This window comes from Schistocerca cancellata, chromosome 6 (assembly GCF_023864275.1).
Source record: "Schistocerca cancellata isolate TAMUIC-IGC-003103 chromosome 6, iqSchCanc2.1, whole genome shotgun sequence".
Classification (NCBI taxonomy): domain Eukaryota; kingdom Metazoa; phylum Arthropoda; class Insecta; order Orthoptera; family Acrididae; genus Schistocerca; species Schistocerca cancellata.
Window position 1 is genome coordinate 324,696,180 of NC_064631.1, and position 17,346 is coordinate 324,713,525.

Here is a 17,346-nt window from a genome sequence, read left to right on the forward strand (position 1 = left end):
TCGAGAACATACCTTCACCGAAGAGTCAAGCAGTATATTGCTCCCTCCTACGTATATCTCCCGAAGAGACCATGAGGATAAAATCAGAGAGATTAGAGCCCACACAGAAGCATACTGACAATCCTTCTTTCCACGAACAATACGAGACTGGAATAGAAGGGAGAACCGATAGAGGTACTCAAGGTACCCTCCGCCACACACCGTCAGGTGGCTTGCGGAGTATGGATATGGATGTAGATATAGATGTAGATGAATGTCTCTCGTACGCATTCCACATTCACTTCGCTCGCACTGGGACGTCCACTACTCTTTGCTGGGCACAAGCAACCCGTCGTAATGAATTTGTTGGGCCAATGGTAGATGGCCTTCCTTGTTGGTGGCTTCTTACCGTACTTGGTTCTAAACATCCATTGAACAGCTTTAGCACACTTGTTTTTGTCAAACTCCAACACATAGAAAGCTCGCTCTGTACCTGAACTCGCCATGTTTGGACTAGCATTGACTATCGCCAAATTACCAAACTAGGCTGTGGCAGTATACATGAAAAAACTTTCAGGGTTTCTCTTCAAAATGACATATATATGATATCTGTTCAATGTTCGGTTCTTGTGCAATAAGTAATTGAAAGTGTTCCCAAACTTTATGAACACCTTGTCTTTATACTTGAAAAAAGAGACAGCATTGGTCGTATATTTTTTACTATCGCACAATCGATTTTCTGTCACTGAGTGACCATTTTCAGTGCTATATTGTATAACTTAAATTAGGATGCACTGTTGTCACTAAGCTTACGGCAATCACATAGTCTATGTGATTGCCGTAAGCTTAGTGACAACAGTGCATCCTAATTTAAGTTATACAATATAGCACTGAAGATGGTCACTCAGTGACAGAAAATCGATTTTGCAATAGTAAAAAATATACGACCAATGCTGTCTCTTTTTTCAAGTATACCTGTTATCTGGTCGTAGTGCACAGGACAACATGGAGTCGCCAATCAATAAAACCTTGTCTTTAAATGACCTTTCCAGAAGAAACTGCCTCAGAGGTCCCTAAAAATGGACTTGTTATAAAACTTACATTTAATACCTGAAGGAAGAGCATTATAAACTTTTGTGCCATAGTACTACACTCCATTCTGCATGATCATAAGATTTTTGCAATCATTTCCTCCTACTACTGTGTTTATGATATTCACTGTTACTTTTACATAACTCAGAATTTTTATTGATGAAACACATAAGATAAAATACAAATTGAGAAGCAGGAATTAGAATGTTTAATTTCTGATAATGATTTGGACAAGTACATCTACAGTCTACATCACTCATTATTCTTACAACACATTTTTGGGTCAAGGATATTTTATTTACTAGTGACTGGTTTCCCCAAATATAAGTCCACATATTATTAGAGCATGGAAATATGCATAGTGCACCACGTAGTAGTGTTCAAATTCCCAATCTGAGAGATAATATGTACGGCAAAAATTGATAAGCTGAATCTCTGGTGAAGCTTGTTAAACGATGAGACCAGTTTACTCTGGAATGAATCATAATACCCAGGAACTTCATTGTTTCAACTGTATTGTCTGTGTGGCACACTTAACAGTTCTCTCTTCCTCAGTTTTTGCTTTAACAAGAGTCCATGACACTAAACCATTTTACTAAATTGATGAAAATATTGTTGATATTAGATTGGCATATAAGTTCGTAGGGGTTTTGTTTTGTATGTTGGTATTCCAGTTGTTAAGGATTTATTTACCGGCCGTTATTTTTTATTTTTTAGTTCAATGCTGCAATTTGAATCTACATTTTGTCATTTTGAGATACTGAATGGAGCTGTGGGTGCTACAAAATGGAGCCACGTGAAGTCAGAACATTTCCAACGTTCTTCTGTTTGAGTTCAATAGAGGGATGACAGCAGTGGAGGCAGCCAGAAGTATTTGCACTGTGTATGGGGATAATGCCACTGGATAGAACACAGCAGGAAAATTGTTTTCTTATTTTAAGAAGAATTGTTTTGACATTGTTGACTCTCCACATTCAGGAAGACCGTCGAGGTTTGAAGAAGACTGTTTATACGCATTAACAATGATTCACATCAGTGTATTCCAGAACTGGCAAATGTGATGAATGCAGTGGGAAAGTTTCAAACACTTGGTGTATAGGTTCTGCATCCAGTAAGTCAAAATCAAGAAAACCAGCAGGTGGTCATTGTTCTTCGACTGTCTGCAAGATGAATCTCTGCTTGCTCATCATCAACTGGTTCATGATCAGTATCAACCATACCTGCCATGTATTGTTACTGATGACAAGAAATTGTGTCAGTATGCTTACCTAAAGAAAAGAACAGAATGGTTGAGTCCAAACAAAGCAGCAACTCCCTGTACAGAGACCTGCTCGCATCCACAAAAGATAATGTTAAGGACCTGATGGGGCACCAATGGTGGTGTGTGCTACGAATTGCTTCCCTGAGGTGTAACGATAACTGCTGACATTTATTGTCAACAAGTGAGACATCTTGCAGACACAATCCAAGAACAATGACCAGGTAGACTGTGTGAAATGATGCTGCTCCACAATACTGCCAATCCACATTGTGGTAGACTGACAAAAAATACTATACAGGAAGTGGTTTGGGAAGTCATTCCACATCCACCTTATTCACTTGGTTTTGTGCCCTAAGATTTTCACCTTTTTCACTCTCAATCAAACAGTCTTTAAGGAACTTTCTTTCAGGATGAAAATGCACTCTGAATGTGGCTCAACAAGTTCTTTGCCTCAAAACCATGGGATTTTTACAGTCACAGAATCAGAAAGTTACCCATTGTTGTTAGATTAGATTAGATTAATACTAGTTCCATGGATCATGAATACTATATTTCGTAATGATGTGGAACGAGTCAAATTTTCCAATACATGACATAATTAAGTTAATTTAACAACATACTTAAGTTAATATAACAACTCTTTCATTTTTTTGTGTTTTTTATTTTATTTTTTTATATTTTTTTGTTTTTTTTTAATATTTTTTTGTTTTTTTTTTTAATTTATATCTAAAAATTCCTCTATGGAGTAGAAGGAGTTGTCATTCAGAAACTCTTTTAATTTCTTCTTAAATACTTGTTGGTTATCTGTCAGACTTTTGATATTATTTGGTAAGTGACCAAAGACTTTAGTGCCAGTATAATTCACCCCTTTCTGTGCCAAAGTTAGATTTAATCTTGAATAGTGAAGATCATCCTTTCTCCTAGTATTGTAGTTATGCACACTACTATTACTTTTGAATTGGGTTTGGTTGTTAATAACAAATTTCGTAAGAGAGTATATATACTGAGAAGCTACTGTGAATATCCCTAGATCCTTAAATAAATGTCTGCAGGATGATCTTGGGTGGACTCCAGCTATTATTCTGATTACACGCTTTTGTGCAATAAATACTTTATTCCTCAGTGATGAATTACCCCAAAATATGATGCCATATGAAAGCAACGAGTGAAAATAGGCGTAGTAAGCTAATTTACTAAGATGTTTATCACCAAAATTTGCAATGACCCTTATTGCATAAGTAGCTGAACTCAAACGTTTCAGCAGATCATCAATGTGTTTCTTCCAATTTAATCTCTCATCAATGGACACACCTAAAAATTTGGAATATTCTACCTTAGCTATATGCTTCTGATTAAGGTCTATATTTATTAATGGCGTCATACCATTCACTGTACGGAACTGTATGTACTGTGTCTTATCAAAATTCAGTGAGAGTCCGTTTACAAGGAACCACTTAGTAATTTTCTGAAAGACAGTATTGACAATTTCATCAGTTAATTCTTGTTTGTCAGGTGTGATTACTATACTTGTATCATCAGCAAAGAGAACTAACTTTGCCTCTTCATGAATATAGAATGGCAAGTCATTAATATATATTAAGAACAACAAAGGACCCAAGACTGACCCTTGTGGAACCCCATTCTTGATAGTTCCCCAGTTTGAGGAATGTGCTGATCTTTGCATATTGTGAGGACTACTTATTTCAACTTTCTGCACTCTTCCAGTTAGGTACGAATTAAACCATTTGTGCACTGTCCCACTCATGCCACAATACTTGAGCTTGTCTAGCAGAATTTCATGATTTACACAATCAAAAGCCTTTGAGAGGTCACAAAAAATCCCAATGGGTGGTGTTCGGTTATTCAGATCATTCAAAATTTGATTGGTGAAAGCATATATGGCATTTTCTGTTGATAAACCTTTCTGGAAACCAAACTGACATTTTGTTAGTACTTCATTGTTACAGATATGTGAAGCTACTCTTGAATACATTACTTTCTCAAAAACTTTGGATAAAGCTGTTAGAAGGGAGATTGGACGGTAATTGTTGACATCAGATCTATCCCCCTTTTTATGCAAAGGTATAACAATAGCATATTTCAGTCTATCAGGGAAAATGCCCTGTTCCAGAGAGCTATTACACAGGTGGCTGAGAATCTTACTTATCTGTTGAGAACAAGCTTTTAGTATTTTGCTGGAAATACCATCAATTCCATGTGAGTTTTTGCTTTTAAGCAAATTTATCATTTTCCTAATTTCAGAGGGAGAAGTGGGTGAGATTTCAATTGTATCAAATTGCATAGGTATGGCCTCTTCCATTAACAGCCTAGCATCTTCTAATGAACACCTGGATCCTACTATATCCACAACATTTAGAAAATGATTATTAAAAATATTTTCAACTTCTGACTTTTTGTTCGTAAAGTTTTCATTCAATTTGATGGTAATACTGTCTTCCTGTGTTCTTGGTTGACCTGTTTCTCTTTTAATAATATTCCAAATTGTTTTAATTTGATTATCAGAGTTGCTGATTTCAGACATGATACACATACTTCTGGATTTTTTAATAACTTTTCTTAATATAACACAGTAGTTTTTATAATGTTTGATAGTTTCTGGGTCACTACTCTTTCTTGCTGTCAGATACATTTCCCTTTTCCGGTTACAAGATATTTTTATACCCTTAGTAAGCCATGGTTTGTTACGAGGTTTCTTACGAGTATATTTAACTATTTTCTTGGGGAAGCAGTTTTCAAATGCATTTACAAAAATGTCATGAAATAAATTATATTTTAAATTGGCATCAGGTTCACGGTACACCTCATCCCAGTCTAACTGCTGTAGGCTTTCCCTGAAATTTGCAATTGTTAAATCGTTGACTGAACGTACTACTTTGGAGGACTGTTTAGTATTGCTGAATGGAGCTATGTCATATATTGTAACTAGCTGTGCACCATGATCAGAAAGACCATTCTCAACAGGCTGAGCATTTATCTGGTTAAACTTATCTTGGTCTATAAAGAAGTTATCTATCAGTGAGCTGCTATCCTTTACCACCCGAGTAGGAAAATCAATAACGGGTGTCAAATTGAAAGAACCGAGTAATACTTCGAGGTCATTTTTCCTATTACCCTCTTTCATAGAATCTACATTGAAGTCCCCACAAATAATAATTTGCTTCCCCCTGTCTGACAGATAGCACAACAAGGAGTCCAAATTTTTCAGAAATAGATGAAAATTTCCTGATGGGGACCTATATACAGTTACAATTATAAATGTGCCTTTATTTAATTTAAGCTCACAGGCACATGCTTCTATATGTTTCTCTACACAAAACTTTTTTGTTTCTATACTTTTTGCACAATGATAACTTTTGACATATATGGCAACTCCTCCTTTCTCCATATTTTCTCTCATTACATGTGCAGAGAGCTTATATCCACTTACATTTACCTTATCCATATCAGTAACAATGTGATGCTCAGACAGGCATAGTATATCTATTTCATCCTCAGCTTCTAAATCTTCTAAACAAACCAGAAGCTCATCTATTTTATTCTTTAAACTCCCGATATTTTGATGAAATATACTTACATTATTTTTAATTATACTTTCATGAGAACCTTTCCTTATTCTAACATTTGCAGTACTCTCCTGTCTGAGTTTCTCATTGTGCTTAGGCCTAGTTGCTATACCAGTGGTCACATGGTGTTCAGAGAGGCAGATTATGTCAACTGGGTTGGGTGACTTTAATTCATCAATGCAATTACCAAGGACTGAGATACAACTTGGTGGAGATAAAATTTCTGGTGATTGGTGAAAATTTATAATTGACAGCTGTGATTGGTGATCCAATGTGCTAGAATTGTGCTGTTTAATTTCTTTCCTAAACTGAAGATTTGTTTCAATCCTGACCTCTTGTAGAACTTGACATCTTTCTGTCTTACCTATCCTAAAAAAGGTGCTGCTCCAACACCTGTAACCACTGGTATTTTACCATTCATGGCAGTGCCTCCCCCCCTTAAATTTCCTGCTATTACCCCAGCCAGTTTCCCCTTCCCTTTCCTGTTGAGATGTAGGCCATGCCTGGTATAGTCCCACCTACTGAGAGAGTCAACAGGAACCACACCAATATGAGCCCCCGCACCCGACCCAAGCAGCCGTTCCAACTCCAAATTAACTCTCCCAACAGAAGAGTTCAAATGGGGCCGGTCATGGCGTCTCAGGACAGATACAAACTCAACACTGGTGTGTCTCGATGCCGACGCAATCTTTGCCAGGTCACACTCTATACTGTACCCAGGATCTCTGTCGATGCTGTTCCCTGGCCCTCCCACAATAACCACGGTGTCTTCCCTGGTAAATCCTTTACAGAGTGAACCTAAATCCTCTGTCACCTGATCCAGACTAGCACTTGGTTTGAAAAAATTTGTGACCTGGTATTCTGGTCCTAATTCCTCCTGCAGAAGTTGGCCTACACCTCTGGCATGAGAACTACCTAACAACAAAACTTTCTTCCTTTTCGATGGCTTTCCTACATTCTTTTCCAATTTCCTATTGAAAGTTTGTTGTGTCCTGTCTACACCTACCTCTGCTTGAGGCTCATCAGTTTCTAACTGAAGCAACAGGTCAAACTTATTTTTGACATTCACCACAAAACTGCCAGACTTAGTTCTAGGCCTGTTCCTTCTACTACCTGTTGCCACTTCCCACCTCTCTTTGCCCTTCTCCCTCCTTAACCTGTCCAGACCTTCCCTAGCCTGATCTAGCTCAGCCTGAAGGGCAGCAATTTTCCCCTCCTGTTCCACTGTTGTAAATAGCAAAGGGAAATATATTATTAATGACTAGTCTCTGTTAAGTGGTATGCTGTGTTTATTAAATGTATGTAAAATTGCCACAAACATATGCACCAACTCAATAGTTACTTGAAGATTTTCACATTTATGACCATTAATCATAACATTGGTGTCTTCTGCAAAAATGGTAAAATTGCTCTGTAATTTAGTACACTATTGTGAGACATTCACAAATATGGAACAGTAAAAGACCAAGAATGGATTGCTGTAGCAGTCCATTTCATGCCCTTCCACTCTGGTGTAGCTAGACCACCACTAAAAAACCATCTATAAAGTTTACTATTACTTTCTGCTTCCAATCTTTTGGGTTGGACTGTAGCTGCCTGTTTGATACACCACTTATTCTAAAAGATTACTGTTCTGTAATAATATTTAATGGTTTGAAGTGTCGGACATTTTTGATAAATCACATAATAATCCTCTTGTTGCCATTTTGTTATTTATAGATTCTAGAACCTGTCAGGCACAGTTTCTTGGTTAAGGATGCATTGAATGTGGTTAAGGTCATCACTTATAGAACCACAGCACTGTTTCAACAAATTGTTAGAAATATTATCTACTCCAGTGTAATTTTTATTTTTCAGAGTGGTGATTGTTGTTTCGATTTCAGATACTGTGACAAGGCTAACATAAATTTTACTGATATTTCTGGAAATAGTAATTTGCATAAGAGTTAAGACTTGATTAACTGAACCCTTGCAGCCTATTTGGCCAGGCACTGACAAGAAGTGTTTGTTGAAAATATTGGCCATGTTTCCAGGATTGCCTATAAGATTTCCTTCATGTTTGATATTGAATACTTGTAAAGTTGTTTTGTTCTTCCCCACCGACAATCTAATCAAGTCTTCAACTTATTATTAGAGTTATCAATTTATTGTTCATACTATAATGGTTTTGATTTTTATCAACTATTCAAGGTCTTACAGTGCATTTTATAATGACAAATTTTTGTTGTGCCCTTAGACAGTCTAACCCCAACAAATTTTGCTCTTTTTGGCATGAATGTGTAATTCTCTTTCTGATCCAGGGTTCATTCAGGGATGCAGAAGTATCATTTCTAACAAACTTTTTGGACTAATCCCTTGAGGGATGAAAATGCATTTATAAATATATTAAATTTAGCATTAACCTCATCCATCCTGTATTCCATGCTCCACTTTATATTTATCGTTTTTACTCGAAACTAAGCCGTACTTTTTTCCGATTTTTGTTATCCAAAAAACCGCCTGCAGCTTAGAATAGAGTGCAAAGTAAGCAGATATTCTAAAAAAATGTTGGTCAGTGCCGCCACAACTAACTTCTGCCGTCGAACATATGTGACACAGGTATGCTATGCAGGCACAAAGATAAATACTGACGCTAAAACCTCTGCGTCAGTAAAAACAAAAGCTATACTGCATTTCCATACAGTATCTAACGAAATAAATAGAAATTCCGTATTCTACATCTTCGAGTGTAGCAGCCTTTCAAATATTCGTAGCAACAAAAATTTCTTTACACAAAAATACCAACAATGCAAAATGCTTAGGATTGTTGCACGTGTTGATACGCTGGGGCTCATTAAGATTTCACTTAGCGGCACCTTCATGGAATTTTGTGAAGAACTTTCATTATAGTGCTAAATTTAAGAGGGGAGTTATTTCTTTTGCGAAACAAAGTTCTAATTGTGCTGCAGGTTTGCGATACAGGATTGATGAGAGCAACGTCAGGCGATGTTGACAGCAGGGAGACAAATTATTTGAATGTTCAAGTAGCAGGAAAGCATTTAGTGGGCCAAAGTGTGGCTGATATTATGCACTAGAAGTGATGTTAAATGAATTTGTCAAGGAACAGCATGAGAAATTCCTGCCTGTGAATGCCGAAATTCTAAAAATTAAGGCACATGAAATTGCTAGAGAGCAAAAAAATCTAAAATTTTAAGGCTAGTCGCAGCTAGATTGATCTGTTTAAGAATCGCTGGGGTTTTTCACTTCGGAGGCGAACTTCAATTGCACGGAAGCTGCCGAAAAATTATGAAGAAAAACTTGTGGAATTTCAGGGCGTTTCATAATCATGCGGTGCACAGAACAGCAATACCTTCTTGTTCAGATAGGAAATGCTGACCAAACTTCCTTATATTTTGACATGCCGTCAAATTATACGGTTGACGACAAAGGAAAGAAAGACATAAGGGTGTGAAAAACAGCGGATGTCCGTCATGCTTGCTTGCACTGCACATGGACATAAATTACCCCCCATTCATAGTTTTCAAGTGAATGACTTTACCGAAATCGGACGTGTTTCTAAAAACTGTAATTGTACGAGCAAACGAAACTGGTTGGTTTTCGGAGGACATGGTACTGAAATGGATTGGGCGTGTGTGGAATCGTCGTCCTGGCGCAATGCTTGGTTTACGCTGTCTGTTGGTATTAGATGCGTGCACAGGCCATACAACACCTGCAGTAAAACGAAAATTAGAGGAAAGCAAAACGGACTTGACAGCAATTCCAGGCAGGATGACTTCAATTCTGCAATCACTTGACGACTGTTTGATAATTGAATAATTTAAGGGCAAGCTAAAATGCATGTACACAAACTGGCTTTCGAAAAGCGACAGACAACTGACACAAACAGGACGTGTAAAACGTGCAAATTTGTCGCAAGTGTGTCAATGGATTTATGATGCATGGAAGTGTGTTCCAAATCAGACTGTGCAACAAGCATTTAAAAAATGTTCGATATCCAATGCACTAGATAGTATGGGGAACGATGCTTTGTATGAAGAAATGAGCAACAAAGAATCGAGTGATACTGACTCACAATCATGACTGATATTTTAAACATTTCGTGTAAGATGTATTCCAAACCTACTAAAATTTTGTTTTAAATTTCCATTCTTATTTTATAAGTGTTGCACAGGATAGAAAAGCGTGGAGAGCTGCATCAAACCAGTCTACGGACTGAAGGCAACAACACACTCTGCATTTGAACTCATCATTAAAAACCTACTACGAAAATCCTACTGGCAAGACTGTGTGGGATGTATGTCAATATGGCCAACTGTACGTTCTGAATTTTTTCCTACCTGTTGCTAATAGAAACTTTTATGAATCGTGAATCACATTCTGTATTCTGTGCACCATAAGAATAATACGAATGTAAACCTTATACCATGCATTCTTTCATGTTTGCTACTATCGCATTTAAATCCTGTCTGCCTAATAAACTATGAAATTAGAGACAACAGCAAATGCGGAAGAATATACATATCATGCCATGTTTATATTCGTATTATTCTTATGCTGAATAGTGATACCATCAGAAATGAAGCATGGCAACTGACTAGATTTCTAAATCTACGATGACTCTAATTTCTGTGCAGAATGTAATGTAGTAAAGAGGCGTCTGCAAAGATTTTCAAACAGAGAAAAATGTTCGCTAAACTCCTGTTCAGAAAATCTTCTGTCATACGCACTCTATTATTTGGTTCTTGTTGATCATTATCAAAGAAAGCAGCAGTGTAGGTAACCACAAATAGCAGTCTCTTGCCATTGTTTCGTTAATGAGACAATTCCTCTCTCTTTTTTATTTTAAGCGGCAGTAGCACGCACAAAAGCAAGCCATGCCACGAGCGGCGACGGGTTGTAAACACTCATTATCAGAATGCGACAAACAATGCATGACACAGTACAATAATGAATTTTCAGCCTAGAGTGATGTAAACACCTATAACAATGAGAACGGCACTTATTAGGTCAAAGCAAAATAAGCAATTGGTTCAAACCAGACGAAGCACGTGAAAAGGGAAGTGTATCCTTATAAATACAGACGAAGGCCTGACGCATAGCAATGGCTACCTGGTAAAGCTTAACTGCTAAGCTTACGACTCAAACAAACTACTGTAGCTGCATCTTCATACATTCGACCTAAATTGTGTCTCATGTTACAATGGACCAACTTTGCTTCAATTTGGATGTGCCGTCTAAAACTTTCCTCTCCCCTTGAATTTTGAGTCTCAAATTTCAGGTGTGGCTTAGATTCGGCAATTTTTTTTCCCCTTGATTTCTAGTCTCATTTTTCAGGTGCGGCTTAGATTCGAGTAAATACGGTAAAGATTTTCAGTGAGTCTCTGGTCATTAACCTTCTAGATTTCCAGATGACAGTTGCTTTCGTGACAGTTGTTCTGTCATGCCACGTGAGGAGCTGCCCATCATGGTCAGGTAAACCATTCAGGGCAGGGGTGACAGAGAAGCAGTGGCACTTACTTATATCCATAAATATATTTTCTATCAAACTCTCTCAGATGTGACTTTGGTTGGAAAGTCAACTACTGATGTAAGATTGTATGAATTCATCAGGTGTTCAGCTTTCAAAGAGTACAGTAAAATGTACCTGGGTTCAGTAAAGTTACATAAAGTTGATTATTATTATTATTCTCGCATCATAAACATACATAAAACACTGTTTATACAACAGTTCACAGATCAGCACAGTTTATGTAATCCTTCACCAAAATTTGGCCACTTCCAGTGCATTTTCCATTGCCTGGTGAAGGTCATTTTCTGTGCGGGTGGCTGGACACAGTCGACACTGAAGCACATGTTGAACAGTCTGTTCTTCTCCACAGTCACATTGAGTTTTGTTTTCTTCCATGTATCCCTATTTTGCCAGGTTAACTCATGACCTGCCCACTTCTGACCTAAGCATATTAAAGGACTCTCATCATGACCAGAGGGGAATGATTTTGCAAATCTTTTCCAACCAGGACAGCAGGATGCCTCAGCACTCCATAGTTGCAGCCTGGCTTTTTCATCAGTGGTTGTGAGTTTCTCTGATGTTCTGAGGAAACTTTTCCTTGACCTTAGTCATTGTGGGTATTACTTTATTACTATACTTTATTACTAGATCTGTGTCTTTTACCAGCCATGACTGGACAGACTGCGTCAAGGTTAATTACATATATACATTTTAAAAAATATTCACAAAATTAAGACATTTATACTTAACAGAAAAACTATTTGTTTGTCCATTCACTTTGGTCACTATTAAAGAATTACCAATGGAGTACAATGGGCGTTCTTTCAGGTCCTGTGCTACTCTCCTTCTGAATGTTCCTAGCGGCAGGGATTGCACTTCTTGAGGCAGTGAGTTGAACATCTTTACGGCAACCACTGGAAAGCTGTCTTGCGTTCCCGTCAGTCGACACCTGGGTATTTCAATGCTCCTCTTGTTACGGGTATTGTGATTGTGTATATCTTGCGTCATGCTGAAGACTCCTTGGTTTTCTTTTACACTGATGAGACTTAAAAACACATATTGGCTGAAGACTGTCATAATTCCTAATTGGTTGAATATACACTCCTGGAAATTGAAATAAGAACACCGTGAATTCATTGTCCCAGGAAGGGGAAACTTTATTGACACATTCCTGGGGTCAGATACATCACATGATCACACTGACAGAACCACAGGCACATACACACAGGCAACAGAGCATGCACAATGTCGGCAATAGTACAGTGTATATCCACCTTTCGCAGCAATGCAGGCTGCTATTCTCCCATGGAGACGATCGTAGAGATGCTGGATGTAGTCCTGTGGAACGGCTTGCCATGCCATTTCCACCTGGCGCCTCAGTTGGACCAGCGTTCGTGCTGGACGTGCAGACCGCGTGAGACGACGCTTCATCCAGTCCCAAACATGCTCAATGGGGGACAGATCCGGAGATCTTGCTGGCCAGGGTAGTTCACCAGTGGTGTACGGCCAGTGTAGGAGATCGCTCCCCACACCATGATGCCGGGTGTTGGCCCTGTGTGCCTCGGTCGTATGCAGTCCTGATTGTGGCGCTCACCTGCACGGTGCCAAACACGCATACGACCATCATTGGCACCAAGGCAGAAGCGACTCTCATCGCTGAAGACGACACGTCTCCATTTGTCCCTCCATTCACGCCTGTCGCAACACCACTGGAGGCGGGCTGCACGATGTTGGGGCGTGAGCGGAAGACGGCCTAACGGTGTGCGGGACCATAGCCCAGCTTCATGGAGACGGTTGCGAATGGTCCTCGCCGATACCCCAGGAGCAACAGTGTCCCTAATTTGCTGGGAAGTGGCGGTGCGGTCCCCTACGGCACTGCGTAGGATCCTACGGTCTTGGCGTGCATCCGTGCGACGCTGCGGTCCGGTCCCAGGTCGACAGGCACGTGCACCTTCCGCCGACCACTGGCGACAACATCGATGTACTGTGGAGACCTCACGCCCCACGTGTTGAGCAATTCGGCGGTACGTCCACCCGGCCTCCCGCATGCCCACTATACGCCCTCGCTCAAAGTCCGTCAACTGCACATACGGTTCACGTCCACGCTGTCGCGGCATGCTACCAGTGTTAAAGACTGCGATGGAGCTCCGTATGCCACGGCAAACTGGCTGACACTGACGGCGGCGGTGCACAAATGCTGCGCACCTAGCGCCATTCGACGGCCAACACCGCGGTTTCTGGTGTGTCCGCTGTGCCGTGCGTGTGATCATTGCTTGTACAGCCCTCTCGCAGTGTCCGGAGCAAGTATGGTGGGTCTGACACACCGGTTTCAATGTGTTCTTTTTTCCATTTCCAGGAGTGTAGGTCTGCAGTGCTCCTGTCTTTTGCTTGATGTGACTATTCTGAGAGCTTTTTTTTGTAGAATTAGCACATTCTTACAACCTGCTGAATATACTGTTATGAGATATTGGTCACTCAATATACCTTTTAACCTCCTCAGAAGGTATATTACACGGGAGAGCTTGGAGAACACGTACACTGTGTGTTCATTCATTGTTAGTTTCCTGTCTATCATGAAGCCCAACAGTTTGAGAGTCTCCATATTATCATGGCATCCAATGTTGTTAAGGATGCATATCAGATGTTGTGTTTTTTCTTCATTCATTTTCATTTTATTCTTGATGAACCATTCTTTAATGTTTTGGAAGAGTACAACTGTTTCTTCGAATGATTCTGCAGCAGTTCTTCCTTTGGCAAAAAGGTTGGTGTCATCAGCAAACTGTAACATATTTTTGTTATAACCCATATCATTGACACAATTAAGGAACAGGAGAGGCCCTATGAGGGACCCTTGGGGTACTCCATGTTCCACCTTTTGTTCTTGTGATGTTGCTCCATGAATTGATACCACTTGTCTCCGGTTTTCCAGATAAGACTGAAAAGTTACCAAAACAACACCTCCGACACCATAACACTTCAATTTATTGTGCAGTATCTTGTGGGAAATGCAGTCAAATGCCTTGCTAAGATCACAGAGTGTCAATGCCACACTTTCTCAGTCTTCGAATCCTTGCTTGCCTTATTTTTCTAGTTAAGTCCAGTGCTGCCGTAAACGTTGACTTTCCCTTGCGAAAACCATGCTGTGTGTCCTGAAAGAGCTTATTTACTTCAAAATAATTCTGTAACTGGAGTTTCATAACAGGCTCAGGGTTGATGCCCATGCATGTGATGTGTTTTTTCCTGTTCCAGTTTCATTCTTTCCCAGTTTGTTATTATTTCTCTTCAAACAGGAGGTGGTGCTATTCCTGAAAGGTGGTAGAGCCTTTTGACTGGAGTTGACTTCAAGCAGCTTTTTATAATTCTGAATGTGTCTTTTAGGCTAAGCATTATCTCAATCATCATAAAGTTGATGACCTGCATAATTAAGAGCAGCCACTGTAAACTTGTGTTAGATTCCTCAAAGTCTTTATAGTTTACTGGTATGAGTTGTTATATGTACGAAGTTTATTATCATGTTTATTATCAACTTGGATAGTGATAGTAAAAATGCTTAACCATGAAAATCTACTTCAATGATGTGTAAAGTTATTTAAAGTTTGGTAAAGAGTAATCACCAACTGGACAGTAAAAGATACATGGTGGTTGGTATTTCCCACAGCATGGTTAGGAATGGTTAGAGGAGCAGTGTGACAAACTCAGTGAGAGCCTCAGTCTAAATTTTCATCTGGGAATAAGTATTGGGAGCATACAGTTAAGCTATGATCCACTTTCATTGACAAAGTGACTGCACGTAATGTGGTAATGAGCAAAGGAGATATGGGTTGAGAATGCTTTGGTTAACAAAACAAGCCACTTCTTTAGCACTTTAGGTCATCCTTTTAGTGGAGTTTGTAACTCTCTAGCATAAGACATCAGAAACTAAAATATGTTTATTTGTCCAAGAATCATTTTAGTATGTTGTTTGTACATGTGATATAGGACAGATAATTTACAATACAATAGTCATCTTGACTACATTGCTGACATAATCAAAATGCATAATAATGTAGGTTGGTGTACTACATTGCTTCTACATGTGATAATAGCAGTTATTAAGTGAGATAACATTATAAGCACAATGTAAACTATATTATGAATTGACAATTAGTAAAATGAGTTTTACTTAATACAATGTTCCATAAATTCAGACAAAGAACAGAAGCAGTGGTCAAGCAAGAACAGTTTTAACTTTAAGTGCATTTAATGTTGGTATGCATTTTAGGTAAGAAGGTATTGCCTAGTTTCATATGTGTGTGTATACCATAGTTGTGCCCGAAGAGATATTCCTTTTTTAAGATGCTCCCTTTTGTGAAAATTTGTATTTTATATAATACAAGCAAGGCAGTTTTAAAAAGAGGTCTACAGGAATGTTTGACTTTAGCTTTTTTTATCACCCTGATAATCTTTTTCTGCATTTTAAATGTTTTTGTAGAATTCCCCCAAAAAATTATTCCATACATACATACTGTATACTACAATGGTACATTGTCAGCACTGACGAGCAGCTTCTATTCTGAGTGAGGATCCGAACAGCATATGCTAGTGAATTCAGTCTGTTATTTAAATTGTTTAGATGCACCTCCCACTTCAGATCTGCCTGTACATGAATGCCTAGAAATTCTGTATAACGGACCTCACACGTTTTTTCCTTTGAGAGCGAAAACAGGGTTTGCAGGATGGAGGTTTTGTGTGGTGTGTAAGTTAACTGCCACAGTTTTTTCAGAATTTATGATGAGCTTATTGGTCCTGAGCCAGTGCATTAAGGTATGCATAACTGATATTGCAGCCTCCTGCAGATATTCCTTATTCTAAGAATTAATTAGAATATTAGTATCATCTGCAAAGAATACAGTGGTTCCATCATGTATATTTTACTAGCCAAGTCATTTATATACAGCAGGAATAGGACAGGTCCCAGTACTGATCCTTGTGGGACTCCATACTTGATTTTTCTCTTCATCACTGTAAAAACTAGAAATTTTTTGTGTTTCACTATCTTTGTGTTTTATTTCTGTAATCTGCTGATGATTACTGAGGTATGACTGGCCTCTAATTCCATAATTACTTAATTTATGCAAGAGAATGCCATGATCAATGACATCGAAGGCTTTACTTATGTCTAGAAATATCCCAGATACAGGTTGCTTATCAACCACTACTTTCAATACTTCATTTACGAAGGCAAAATTTGCTGTCTCGGTTGACTTTCCATGTTGGGAGTCACTTATCAGCCCCTCTTTATTTAAGAAAACCGTTAATCTTCTAAAGAACATTTTTTCCATTATTTTGCTGAAGCCTGACAATACTGAAGCTGGCCTATAATTAGCTTTATCACTTTATGCACCCTTCTTATGCAAAGCCGTTTTCAGATTATTCTGAAGTGCACCACTCTCAAAAGATGAATTTACTAGGTCTGTCCATTAACGACTGCCTTGTTGCTGCATTTTATGATTTGCAATTTAACGTAATAAGTGTGTTGTTGCGACTTCCTTTGAGCTTATTTTTTTGTTATTTATTGGTCCATACCTATGTTTTTTCATTGGTGGCACTTTACTTTGAGACTGGCACTTTTTATCTGTTTGTCCATTTGCATATGCTTTTTCCCTGTACCGGTACTTGGTTTTTCAGTTTTCGCCATGTGTATGAAAGAAGCAAGCCTATTACAGATGTGAATCTTTCCTTGTTTGTTCAGATGTAAACCATGAGTTTGTAACATTATGTGATTGCCTTATCATTTTAAATCATTCACTAATCGAGCAGTCGCTCGGCAACAGCTACAGTTAGCAAATAATGTTGCGAGAATGTAAAAGGTGAACGACCTGTGACGTAACTTGTTTATTGTCGACGCGCCGTCAGAGATGCAGTGAGTTATTGACTTTGAA

At 38.7% G+C, this 17,346-nt stretch overlaps 1 protein-coding gene across 2 annotated transcripts in view; it reads right to left on the bottom strand.

The window, feature by feature from the left end:
• Window positions 1–17,346, bottom strand: part of LOC126190994 (uncharacterized) — a 130,436-nt gene that overhangs the window by 16,950 nt on the left and 96,140 nt on the right. The window lies entirely within an intron of this gene.